The sequence below is a fragment of the Equus asinus genome, chromosome 21 (assembly GCF_041296235.1).
Source record: "Equus asinus isolate D_3611 breed Donkey chromosome 21, EquAss-T2T_v2, whole genome shotgun sequence".
Classification (NCBI taxonomy): Eukaryota; Metazoa; Chordata; class Mammalia; order Perissodactyla; family Equidae; genus Equus; species Equus asinus.
Genome location: NC_091810.1, coordinates 59,032,412 through 59,044,563, shown reverse-complemented (window position 1 = coordinate 59,044,563; position 12,152 = coordinate 59,032,412).

Below are 12,152 nucleotides of genomic sequence, written 5' to 3'. Positions count from 1 at the left end.
CATGGTAATGTGATTTTGCTTCTGTGTGGGATTATTCTCCAGCTAGTGGACTGGGGATCAGATCCATGAGAGGGTGTGCAAGGTCAGGCAGAGGTGATTTGCATGGTTACGTTTTTATCCTTAGATCTTCTCTCTGTCCCTCCTTAGTACCTGCTAGGTTAACTCTTTAGCATGGGGGCTTGAAACATGGGAATAACAACCTATATTGCATAACCCAACTATAGTGAATGGTGTAGCTTCCTAAAGGGACCTTGTATTCCTAGGACAGTAGGTAGCTCTAAGACATTATACATTAATTGTTAAAATATTTAGTAACTCCTTCCACAACAGAAATATAGACTATTTACCAAGCTCTTCTGAGAAACGATGTCCATCCATGGACTCTCCATGTAAGACTTTCCCAAGATATTTGTAATATCAAGTATCTATCATGTTCTCATGCTGTGTCCAAACCTGTTAACAGATGATGTGTGAGGTATAGTATAGAGATGTGGTTGAGAGGACAAGCTCTTGATTCAGGCAGATCATGGGAAGGACACCCACCAGGAGAGAAGTACTCAAGAACAACAGAGGGCCACACCCAACAGGCCTTAAGGGACCCCGATTGGTAGGAAGGAGACTTGGTCATTGGAGAGATGATCTCTACCATCACTACTGCTCCACCATGTCCCAGAACCTTACCTAAGGGACCTTAGAAAGAAAATGAGCTCACCTAGGACACCCAGATCATGGGCACAGGGAATAATGCAGCCTCATACAATCAGGATGATGCCCAAGGAGGAGATTCAGGAATGTTTGTTTGGATGATTCTGGCTAGAATATAGATACTTGGGTATTGTGTGATTTGGGGCTTATCTATGGTTTCATAACAGCAAGGTCTGGCACATATCAGTTATACCTAGAGTCTTAATTTTGGAATTGTCACCTACTCTGGAGATCACTTACTATGGGAAAGTTTTCTTCAGATCCCTGAAATTGCATCCTTCCAGCCTCTGCTCAAACATTCTCATTAATGGAGCATTCACCATACCTTCCCACCCCACTGGTCAGCGCTACCTGGATCTTGGGGCTCCCTCTGTCTCCCTGACCCTCCCAGCCATCTGTCCAAAGTCTCTCTTTTTTTTCCTTTTTTATGATGGTAAAGTAGATATATCATATAATTTACCATCTTAACCATTTCTAAGTGTACAGTTAAGTGGTATTAAATATGTTCACTTTGTTATGCAATAATCACCACCATTCATCCCTATAACTCTTTTCATTTTATAAAATCAAAACTCTGCACCCATTAAGCAATAACTCTCCACCCTCCCCTCCCCTCAGCCCCTGGCAACCACCATTCTACTTTCTGTCTCTCTGAATTTAACTACTCTATGTACCTCACGTAAGTGGAATCATGCAGTATCTGTCTTTTTGTGACTGTCTTATTTCACTTAGCATAATGTCCTGAAGCTTCATTCATATTGTAGCATATTGCAGAATTTCCTTCCTTTTTAAAGCTGGATAGTGTTCCATTGTATGTATATACCACATTTTGCTTATCCATTCACTAGTCATTGGATACTTGGGTTGCTTCTACGGTTTGGCTATTGTGAATAATGCTGCTATGAATATGGGTGTGTAAATATCTCTGAGTCTTGCTTTCAATTCTTTGGGGTATATACTCAGAAGAAGAATTGCTGGATCATATGCTAATTCTATTTTTAATTTTTTGAGCAACCTGTTTTCCATAGAGACTATACATTATACATTCCCACCAGCAGTGCACAAGGGTCCCAATTTTTCCACATCCTTACCAATACTTGTTGTCTTCTGTTTTGTTTGTTTGTTTTTATAGTAGCCATCCTAATGGTTTGAGGTGGTATCTCATTGCAGTCTTTACTTGCATTTCCCTAATGGTTAGAGATGCTGAGAATCTCTTCATGTGCTTATTGGCCATTTGTGTATCTTCTTTGGAGAAATGGCTTTTCAAGTCCTTCGCCCATTTTTGAATTAAGTTGTTTGTTTTTACGTTGTTGAGTTTTAGAAGTTCTCTATATAGTCTGGGGATTAACCTTTTATCAGATATACGATTTAAAAATATTTTCTTCCATTCTGTGGGTTGCCTTTTTACTCTGTGGATAGTGTCTTTTGATGCGCAAAATTTTTAAATTTTCATGAAGTCAAATTTGTCTATTTTTTCTTTTGTTACTTGTACCTTTTTTGGTGTCATATCCAAGAAATCATTGCCAAATCCAATGAGATGAAGCTTTTGTCCTATATTTTCTTCTAAGAGTTTCATCGTTTTGGGTCTTACATTTATGTCATTGATCCATTTTGAGTTAATATTTGTAGGTATTAGGTAAGGGTCCAGCTTTATTCTTTGGCATGTGAATATCCAGTTTCCCCAGCACCATTTGCTGAAAGATTGTCCTTTACCAATTGAATGGTCTTGGCATCCTTGTCAGAAATCATTTGACCAAATATGAGAGGGTTTATTTCTGAGGTCTCTACTGTATTCCACTGATCTATATGCCTATTCTTCCCTCTATCTCCCCAACCTTCTCAGCCATCTGTCGTAAATCTCCCTTTAGAATAAAATGGCTATTTTGTCTCCATGACAGTCCTTAAAGCATATGGAAAGAGTTGCTATATGAGCTACAAAATTTCTCTTCCCTGCATAAGAAATCTCCAGTTCTTAAAACTACTTTTAGGACAGTTTCCATATCCTGCACCTTCTCTGACATAAAGAAGAAAATAACCATCACCCTGCAATGAACCTATGCCTCAGATTTCCCTCCTGGCTTTGAGCTACCAGCACAGAACTAAATCCAGCAATGAGATTCTTTATCCATGTTTATGGGTAGCTTCGCTACCCTGTTGACTCCTATTACAGTTGTGGGTAACTCCTGGGGCTTTTGTTTTTGTGTGTGTGAGAAAGATTGGCCCTGAGCTAACATTGGTTGCCAGTCTTCCTCTTTTCGCTTGAGGAACACTGTCCTTGAACTAACATCTGTGCCAATCTTCCTCTATTTTATGTGGGATGCCGCCACAGCATTGCTTGACAAGTGGCGCTGTCTGCACCTGGGATCTGAACCTGCAAACTCCGGGCCGCTGAAGTGAAGTGCACAAATTTAACCACTATGCCACCGGGCTGGCCCCAGCCTAGGTATTTTTTTAATCTACTGCTATATAAGGAAATTAAAAAAAAGATCTTTCCCATGTCATTTGTTTTAATTCTGATAAATATTTCAGAAAAGTGCAAACCACATTATAACAAATGCCTGGGAACCTACCACCACTTTGTCACATTTGCTTCAAGTATTTTGTTGGTTTTTCTAAAACCATTTTTGGAAATAATTATAGACTCACAGGTAGTTGAAAAATAATACAAAGAAGTCTCAGGCACCCTTTACCCTCCTTTCATCAATGGTAATATTTAGCATAACTATAATACATACGATATTGAAAAGGGAAAATTGATATTGATACAACCTACAGATCATATTCAGATTTCATCCGTTTTTATATACATGCACTCGTCTGTATGTGTGTGTGTGTCTTCTATAGTTTTAGGCAATTTGATCACATGTATGGATTCCCATAACCGCCACCACAATCAAGATTAACCACCACAAAGGGACTCCCTTACGCTATCCCTCCCCCACCATCCCTATTCCCTGACAACCATTAATCCAGTCTCCATCTCTATAATGTTGTTTTTTAGAGAGTTATATAAATGGAATCCAAGTAAATAAACCTTTTTTTGCCTTCCATTTGTAGATTCTAGTCATATTTATTTCTATTCACAGAAATTGTTCCTTTTTTCTCTGTAATCAGTACCCACTTTACATATGTGTTGTCTGTGCAAATGGCCATGTGTGGAAAGCTCTCTTCAGCCATGTGGGGAGAGTGGGAGGAGGGAGATTCCCCATTTCCCTGGGAAAGCAATTCTTGGCATCTCAAGCTGAAAATTGGAATTAATTTTCTCAGGGAAAATACATTTGGGGCAGTTAGCTTCCACGGTGGTGGCACTAGGATTCTAATATTGTACTATGGGTACGTTATGGATTCAATAGACTTTTTTGACTAGACCAAGTGCTATTCAGAACATTGCTTCTGTGAGAAAATACACTCCAAATTCCAAACGGGAAAACAGTCTGTTATTGGTGTTTGCACATGTTGTGTTGGAATTGTGTGGCCAAATTTTGCTTTGCCAAGCATTGTGTGGACTGGGAGTAACTTTTATCTGACTGGGGTCAGAGAAACAAAAATATTTGAATTTCTTTTCATTGTGGTAAAAAATAGGATATAGCCTCTAAGATTGGCTTTTTTCACTCAGTATCATTACCTTGAGATCTATCCAAGTTGTTACATGTATCAGTAGTTTGTTCCTTTTTATTTCTATAGTATTCTGTGGTATAGACGTACCACAGTTTGTTTGACCATTTGTCTGCTGAAGGACATTCGGATTGTTTCCAGTTTTTGGCTACTACAAATAACAATGTAATATGGCATTTGCATTTAGGTTTTTGTGGCACCTAAGTTTTCATTTCTCTGTGAGAAATTCCTAAAAGTGTGATTACTAAGTTGTATGGCAAGCACATATTTAGTTTCATAAGAAACTGCAGAATTATTTTCCAGTGGCTATAACATTTTACATTCCTGCCAGCAATGTATGAAAGATGCAGTTTCTCTACATTCTTGCCAGTATCTGGTAACATCACTATTTTTCATTTTAGCTGTCTAATAGGTGTAATATCTCATTACAGTTTAATTTGCATTTCTCTTATGGCTGATGATGCCAAACATCTTTTCATGTGCTTATTTGCCATCAGTATATCCTCTTTGTGAAACGTCTCTCCGTGTCTTTTGCCTATTTTTTAAATGAATTGTTTAATATTTTACTGTAGAGTTTTGAGAGCTCATAAATGCAATCATGTGGTGTGCATCATTCCTATTTGCTTGTTTTGCTAAGCATTTTATTTTCAAGACATTTTCACTAAGCACTGTAGGGTAGTCAGAAGCAACTATCTTGCCCCACTGATGATATATATAAAATTAGTTCATTCCCTTTTAAAATAACTTCATAGGTAGGCCTGGGCTCATGGCCAGGTGGTTAAAATTCTGTGAGCTCTGCTTCAGCGGCCCAGGCTTGCAGGTTCAGATCCTGGTTGTGGACATACTCCACTTACCAGCCACACTGTGGTGGTGTCCCACATTACAAAAAAACAGAGGAAGATTGGCAACAGATGTTAGCTCAGGGCGAATCTTCCTCAGGAAAAAAAAAAAGTAAAATAACTATGTAGTATTCCGTTATATGATTTTACCACATTTATTTATGCATTCCACTCGAAGTGCACATTTAAGTAGTTTCTAATAACCAAGTTATATTTACACAATTGAGTTTTGGAACCTGCATCATGACTTAAAATTTATACTTTGTAGGGGAGATCTGTTATGATTTTCAGCCACCCTACAACTTGTAATAACTCTTGGTATACTTTGGGAATTTTCCATCTTATAATGTTGCTTTTCTAAATTAGAAGCCAGAAACTCACTTTTCTCAGCCTCCTATGCAGCTATGGGACCAGGCACTGCCAATGAAATGCAGCTGCACAAAACTTTGATTCAGAAGTAAATGGCAGAGGAGGAGGGGCTGTGGTGGAGAGACATGAGCCTTCAGAGACAGCAGTGTCAGAGGTCCTTGGGGTGGCACCACATGCTCAGCATTGGCACTGTGAGTCTGTGCCCTGGGGCAAAAACAAAACCCCCTAGAGCTCTTCTGCAGTGTCCCGTTCCTGGCTGTGGAACAATCAAGCCTCATTCTCTGGGTCTCTACATTTATTTTGTGTTTAAACTACCCACAGTGTATTCTAGTTTGTTAAAAGTGAGTATCCTCTCTGATCTAGTTACTAATATCAGGAACAACTGCAAACAACAGAGCCTCAAGGAGATGGGGATCTGGACTTGTTATCCCAGCTGGTGGAGCCTGAAGGCAGTGAGGACACATGAGGTGTTAAGAGGGTGATGCTCCAGCAGCCCAAGGCAGGTTGTCAAAACGTGGGTCCCCTGGAGTGAAAGCAAGGCTTGGGGAGGGATTGACTAGCCACTGCCAGGAAACTCTAGGGAGGGCATAAGGAACTGAAGGACTGTGGGGTAAGCTGGTTATTTCTAACCACCCTGGACAACTTAATGAGAAAGAACAAGCAGCTCAAATTCTAGATTCTTGGCTCAAAGCAAGATGGGGGAACAAGGGACTTCTCATGACAAGGCTAAAAGAATTTTTTTTATCTCAGGCAGCTATAGGACTGAGGTTGCCAAAAGTCAGACGCAGAATCCTGTGGGTTACCAAATTGTAAAATCTATTAAATCCCTAGATTATTAGATCCCTTGTGTGAAATGTAAGGCATTGATGAGGAATGGATGAGGAAATGAGTGGGACACAAGAATTACAATGGGGATATATAGGAGGATTCCATGAGCCTTGTATGCCCCTGTCTAAGGAGCACATGCTCACCTAGTTAGTTCTCCTTCTCAATCATCTCTTCCTTGGGGAAGCCTTCCCTCATCTCCCAGAATAAGCAAACCTTTTCATTTCAAGCCCCCATACCACCCTTTATGACTATATGTATGATTATGTTAGTGACTCTAGTTACAGAGCCTTGTTGCAGTTTGCTGAGGAGTGGGGTGTTACCTTGGGAGACTCTGAGCCCTTCCTAGATGGACACACTCCATCTTGCCGCACATGAAGACCCAGAAATGACAATGCAGACACCTGTGGGAGAAGCCGGTTCTCTGTACGCCCCACTCTCCTCACCCCTTAAGTGCATTCAGGTCTACAGGAAAAATCAGACCCACTAGAGGGCCAATCACATCATCAAACTGTAGAAAAGAAGGAGTACACACGTTAGCCATTAGGAAAGGCCACCTGATGGAGAAGGCCCAGCACCCTGCTCTCCTGTATGGCACGCACTGAGATAATACGAGCCATAGGGAGCAGGAAGGAAGGCTCTGGGAAATGCTGCTTCATCAAGAAATCAATGCTCAAGAACATCTAATGTGTTTGGACGTAAGGAGAGGAGATAGGTACAGCCTGGGCTAAGTTTGGGGATGGATTAGCGAGAAAAACAGAGAAAACCAAGAAAAAGGGAAAAAAAGACAAATATTAATGTTAGAGAAAACAAAAGTTGAACAGAAAAGGGAAACATGCACCTGGCCTCAAGCCCCTGCCTCCAACTTTCATAGTCACTGAAGAAAGCACTGATAAGTCACAGCCCTCGCTGTAAAGCATCTTATATCAGCCCAATAAGTTTCTTGTGGGTTTGGCTGTGGGAGTGTGTCCATCTAGGAAGGGCTCAGAGTCTCCCAAGGTAACACCCCACCCCTCAGCAAACTGCAACAAGGCTCTGTAACTAGAGTCACTAACATAATCATACATATAGTCATAAAGGGTGGTATGGGGGCTTGAAATGAAAGGGTTTGCTTATTCTGGGAGATGAGGGAAGGCTTCCCCAAGGAAGAGATGATTGAGAAGGAGAACTAACTAGGTGAAGAAGGAGGGGAGAGCATTCCAGGCAGAGGGAACAGCATTGTGCAAAGACCTAGAGACAGGCAGGAGCCTGGATTGTTCAAGAAACTGAGAAAAGCCCAGGAGCCAGAGTGCAGTGAGGCATGAGAAGCAGAGTCAGGAACTCTGGTAGCGGGTGGCTGGAAGGATAGTAGCCCTCTGTCCATTCAAAAACTAGAAGGGCAAGCCCAAGGTGAAGGCAGCACCTTGCCAACAAGAGTCTGAATTAGTTGGATGGAAATAAAATAATCTGGCTACTGGCTGTCCCCTGCTGGTCAGGACATGTCAGGGCAGTCTTTCTAACAATTGCTTAATAAGTATGTGGATATTTTTGTTATTTATGGAAACAGAATATGTAAGTTCATAAAACATCAGAGAAGTGGTGCTGAGGGGCAGTAATAATCAAGAAATTAAGTTATGCAATTAGTGGGAATAATGGGAAGAGGAAAGAAAGCAAGCTTCTTCTAGAAGAGTAAAAAAATACTTCAACCATAAATTTATAAAAGCAATTTTAAATTCTTAAAGCAAAATTTTTAAATTGAGCCTTTATTTCAAGTTGTAGAACTATTGAGAAATTGAGAATTATGATGAAGTCTGGAACATGATCTTTACTGAAATGGGGCCATTCTCCTTGCACCGTTTTGCAACCTATTTTCCCCTCTCTCCCTCCAAAACTACATCATTGTCAAGGACCTTCACTCTTAATTGTTCACCCTTGTAACAATGGACAAAATGCCACTAAGTCAATGGGTATCTCTTGGCAACATTTTCTCTGCAATGTCATTGCCATTACTTGAAAAATCTTGATTTTAAATATGTCTTTAAAGGCAACAGAGACATACTTGGATTGTAAGCTGTTTATATTCTTTTCGTAGTGTTTAATATAGATTTTTTCCACGTCTATATCCATACATGTATGTATGTATGCTTAACTGATAAGCCCATGAACTGAAAACACTTTTCATTGTATGTAAGTATCTTTACTCTCAGGTGGTTTATGCTAAACTTTTTTGAAAATTAATATTCTTCTACTTTGAATATATAACCTTGAGCTGTGGCATACTGAATTAAAACACCAGTATTTTGCCTACCAAAAGTGTTAAAATTTGTTATCATTAGATATCTGCAAGGGGGTAAAACAGAATAGTTTGCCATTTGAGAATTTTTTAAAAAGGAAGCTAATAACTCCAAACAAACAGTGGCAATTCCTGAAAAAAAAATTAAACTATAAACCAAAAAGGTCAAAAGATAAGTTATTGAGACATACATACATCCAAAAATATTATGTGCCACGGTATTAGTTCTAAGTATTCTCTGGGCTCTCCAGTTTAAAATATTTTGATAAATGCTATGACAGATACAGATTCATCTCTTTAATTTATTTGAGTAACAGCACTCAGCTTAATACATTTTCTTTTTTTAAATTTGTTTTACATCGATCATATGCCATGTGCCAAACCCTGTGTAATATACAACATCCGTGTCATTCTCTGAAATTTCCTAAATTTGCATTTCAATATTTCAGGAGATCTTGCTTTCTATTATTCTAGAACTATAATTGTTTGGTATATTCTTTCTTTGCTAAATTCCCGGTTTCACTAGCTGTAATATTTCACTTTTTTATCATGAAGCATTTGGAGGGGGCCATCCTCTGTGGCGTGGATATCACGAGTCCATCTTGGAATTTGCTCTATGTCTCCAGTGGGTGAAGTGGTTTATTGACTGTCGATTTGTAAAGTGCTCTCTGGGATTATCTGAATGCAAGATAGTAGGAGTGGAAACATATTTCATTCCCTTTTCTGTCAAAATAGAATTAACATGCACAATATATCATCTTCTAGCAAGAGTGGATGAAATTCCAGTGAGTGATCTAGAGTCTGCATCACTTGGTTGTCCATACAGAGTCCTGCCTGGATAGTTGTGGTCTCCAGGGTCTGATGGCTTCCTCTACTGTCTCTTTAGTTTAATCGTTGTTTTTATGTGTGTGTGTGTTTGTACGTATATATACATTATATGTGCATATATGGACATTTGGTTTAAAACCTACTCCTCAGAGTCATGGGAAGAGAAACAGGAGAGAGAGAGAGAAGTTTCCCTCCCACCCTGGCCCCATCTGCTCAGTATCTTCACCATACTTCCTCCACCCTCCTGATTAACCATTGTTATTTGTTTCTTATGAGTCCATCCAGATTTTCTTTATGTACTTAGAAGCAAATATGAATATGGATCTTTGGTTTTTCCTTTTATACACAAAAGGTAGCCAGCTATATACACTATTCTGAACCTTGTGTTTTTCCTTCTCAGTTCATAGAAAGCATCCTTATTCTCTTTATGACTGTATAGTATTTCATTGTTCTAATGTATGGATAAATCATAATTTATGTAATCATCCCCTTTTGAAGGAAATTTAGTTTCTTTCCCATATTTTATTATCACTGCAATAAATAACTGTGCATCATCACTTTGCCTGTGTGCAAACATACTTTAGGACAAATTTTTAGGAGTGGAACTATGAGGACAACTGATCTATGCATTTGTAATTTTTACAAATATTGCCAGATTGCCTTCTGTAAGGGTTGTACCAATTTACTCCCATCCATAATGTGCTGTTTCTGCTTGATGTGTTTTCAATGGTTTTCTGAAGAGAGAACACACTTTGATCATTTCTTGTTTCCTATCTCTCAACACTCATTCATTGAACAAATATCGACCAAGTGCCAACTATGCCCTTAGCTCGCTTCTTAGGCCCTGGAGATACAGCAGTGAACAAAACAGACACAAATCCCTTTCATAACGTTTTATTGTGAGACAGAGAAATGGGTGACTAAAGGTAGACATGGTATGTAACTTTCCTGATCATTTAAAGCCTGAGACACCAACTCAGATGCCATGCGGGGAACTTAAAAGTTTGAAGAAGGTCAGAGTTAAAAGGTAGAGGGAGTGGTTAGCACTGTGTCATCCTGGAGACAACAAGGCCTGTGTAAAGGCTGCAGCTACTGCTCTGCTCCACACTATTAGGTCATGTGGATAGAAAAGGCCCATGTTGATAGACCTTCCCAATTTTCAAGAGAAACTAGAAATCCATATTTTTATGTGATGTCTCCCCATTTTGAACATTAGAAAATAATTCAAAATTTTAGGAACACTCTGAGGATGTTTTTTTTTAATGGGGCTAAACAAGTTGATACTCAAGTTTACAGAGAAAAATAAGCTTGCAAGGATATCTAGGAAAATATGGAGGAAGAAAAAAGCTATAGTGGGGGTTCAGGGACTAGCCCTACCAGGCATTGAAACAGACTATAATTAAAGCAGTGTGGTACTGGTACAAGAATAGACAGACATTCCCCAGAACAGAATAAAAAGCCCAGAAATCAACCTAAGTACATAAGGAAAATTAATATGCAATAAAGGTGGCATCTCAAACCACTGGGGCAAAGAATGACTTTTTAATACATGGTGTTGAGACAACGGGACAGCCATGGGACAGTGAAAAACTAGATCCTTATCTCACACCCTACAAGAGAATAAATTCCAAATGGATCAGAGATCTTACTGTAAAAGGTGAAACCATATAATTACTAGAAGAAAACATGGGTGGATTCCTGCATAATCTGGGTGTAGGGAAAGGCTTTCTAACTAGGACTCAAAATCCAGTGGCAATAAAGAACAGATTGATAAATTTGACCACACAAAACTAAAAAATTTCCTCTTGGCAAAAAAACACCATAAGCAAAGTCAAATGACAAAATGGGAAAAATAATTGCAATATATGGCACAGATAAAGGCCAATATCCTTAATATTAAAAGAACTTTAAAACATGGGGGAGATGAGATTTAAAAAAATAGAAAAATGGGCAAAAGGCATGAATAGACAATTCACAAAAAAAGGTATTAAAATGAGCCTTAAACATATGAAAATCTGTTCAACTCACGTTATAAAAGAAATACAAATTCAAACTAGGCTGAGATACCATTTATTTCCTAGATGACTCACAAAATTTTGAATATGACAACACGTTTTATTGTTGTGGCTGTGGAGAAAGAGGCACTCTCATACATTGCTGGTGGAAAGGCCGATTGATACAACCTTTCTGGGAGAAAATGGACAATTCCTAACAAAACTACACATGTGTTTACCTTTTGATCCAGTTACCCAGGAATTTACCCTTAAGATACTCATATGAAATTGTGATTAAAGAAAAAGAATGAGGAAGATCTCTATGAACTGAAATGGAATGATTTGCAGGCTATATTGTTAAATGAAAAAGAAAGGTACAAATGAGTATCTCTTGTATGTTACTTTTTATGTAGGAAATGAGAAATAGTAATATATACATGTATCTGCTATTTGTACAGAACACAAACAAAACACAGGAAGGATAAACCAGAAACTAATGAGAGTGGTTACCTAAAGTGCTAGGGTGGAGAGGATGGGGGGTTGGGTGAGGTACAAAGGAAGGGGCAGTGGCACTTCTCTGAGTATACCTTTCTGTATATTCTGACCTTTGGGACCATATTAATGTTTTGCTTACCTAAAAAAAAAAATCAACAAGAATGGGGAAAAACCCTAAAATAGAATACAGACAGAAAAAAATGACCCTAA